We start from the raw sequence: 2017 nt of genomic DNA, 5'->3' as shown, positions 1-2017 counted from the left end.
CATGGATAAAAGCTGGAAGTAAATTTTAAAAATGCTCTAAAAGTATAAAAGTTACAAAAAAGCAAAACATTTAATTCTCTGCAGAAATAAAACGGCAGGAAGTGGAAAACTGATGTGTGGACAAAACTCAGATCACAGCCAGGAGACGTTGTGCTTTTCACAATTTATTAACAAAATGATAAAATAAATAAATACAAATTGATCAAATGCTCCTAATATCAACTCCTCCTCATGTTCCCTACAGTATTTCCTAAACACTGCATACAAAGAATTCATCACAGAAGAGGCTCAATACAGAGGTAAGAATCCCACCAGACCAGTCACAATGTCAGGCCAACAGAAGACACATCTGGAACAGAAGTCAAAAAAATAAACACGTTCCTTTCCAAAATCATTATGAAAAAATACAAACAATTATACAAATATTCAGATTGTGTAATTACCAATTTACACATTATTCAGCACACCAGGTGAACTTTTCTTTATTCATATCGCTACAATGCATCTCACCAAATGGAAGATAGAAAAAAACTTCTTTTAGTTTTTTAGATTTTTTTTTTTGAATGTTTTTTAGGTTTTTTTGCACTCAACACCCCCCGATGGAATCAGCTGTGGATGAGGTAAGAAGCTGCAGGCGTACAGTCGGATCCGGACAGGATGAGCGGGAACGACAGATGGACAACATCGTGAACCGACAGAATACTAGAAGGCCACAATCAGGACTTGATCGCTTTAAAACTGAAGGATGAAGAGCAAACGGCCCCACAGGAACCACCCCGACGCACGGAGCGGCGGCGTTTCGAACGCAGGACGGAGCTCCTCGAACGCAGCATCGGTGACGCTTCCAAACCAACGTGGTGTTCTTTGGATAAATTTGCTTTCAGACCTCAACAAAAGGAACGATTTAGACTTCCCGGGTCCCTCGCTGCCCCCCCGCCAAATTAAAGCCCCGATTCCCCGACGCTCGCCGAAAACAAAACCCCAGAAGTCGGGCTACGTCAACGTTCAGCGTCAGGATGCCAGGATGGTAAAGAAAAAAGGTGACTGAAGTTTCACAGAAAAACAAACAAAATGCATAAGATTTAAAAAAAGTCGACAGATCTGGTATAAAAACTTGCATAAGAAGGCGAGTGCACAGAAGTTTGATCTGAAGCGCGCTCAGGCTCGGCTCACGTGACCTGATTAACGAACTCATCCCTCCTCTGAAACAGAACCGCACACGGGAAGTGGAAAGGGGTGGGATTTTCAAAACAAAAGCAGCTCCTGACTGATAACAGACGCGCGTCTCGCTCCGATGATAATACTGATCAAACTAAAAGTGCATCACAAACGGATCGGAGCGAGACGTCCTCGTCCTCCAGAGCCTGCGGACACCTGACCCCACCTGACCCCACCCCCACCCCCACCTCCACCTCCAAAATAAAACCAAGTCTGAACGTTTCACCACAGGAAATAAAACACACTTAAGGCAACTTCTAGAATAAACAACAGAACACTATCTGGTGGATTCGAAGGGCTGCGGATGAAATGGAGCTGAACTTGCATCGAGGCGCGGCTTCGGGTCGGACGGGCGGGCGGGTTCTATCTGGAGGGTCCGAAAGGTTCTACGAGTCACAGTGCAAGTCGAGAGACGAATATTATCTGCTGTTTGAAGAAAAGGCACTCGAGGTACCTAATGTACGGAGGGAAAGGTGTGGTCTGCATGAAGACGAGCTCGAGCTCTCTGAGATGAACCGGACCGAGAGAAACCGGATCGGCTCAGAACCACGACAACGACCTCCTCATCCTCAGCCCCGAGGACACAGATGGAGAACAGAACACACAACAGATGAGATCTACAAACAAAAATAAAGCAGATTATTATGGATGCATCTCTGGTTCTTCCCGTCCAACTGGGTTTGACTGGACCAAACAAACCGGACCCCACAGACCGGACCCTATCAGGCCGGACCCCACAGACCGGACCCCACAGACCGGACCCCACAGACCGGACCCTATCAGGCCGGACCCCACAGAC

Source organism: Kryptolebias marmoratus, linkage group LG11, assembly GCF_001649575.2.
Source record: "Kryptolebias marmoratus isolate JLee-2015 linkage group LG11, ASM164957v2, whole genome shotgun sequence".
In the NCBI taxonomy this organism is placed as follows: domain Eukaryota; kingdom Metazoa; phylum Chordata; class Actinopteri; order Cyprinodontiformes; family Rivulidae; genus Kryptolebias; species Kryptolebias marmoratus.
Note: the sequence above shows the minus strand (reverse complement) of the source record.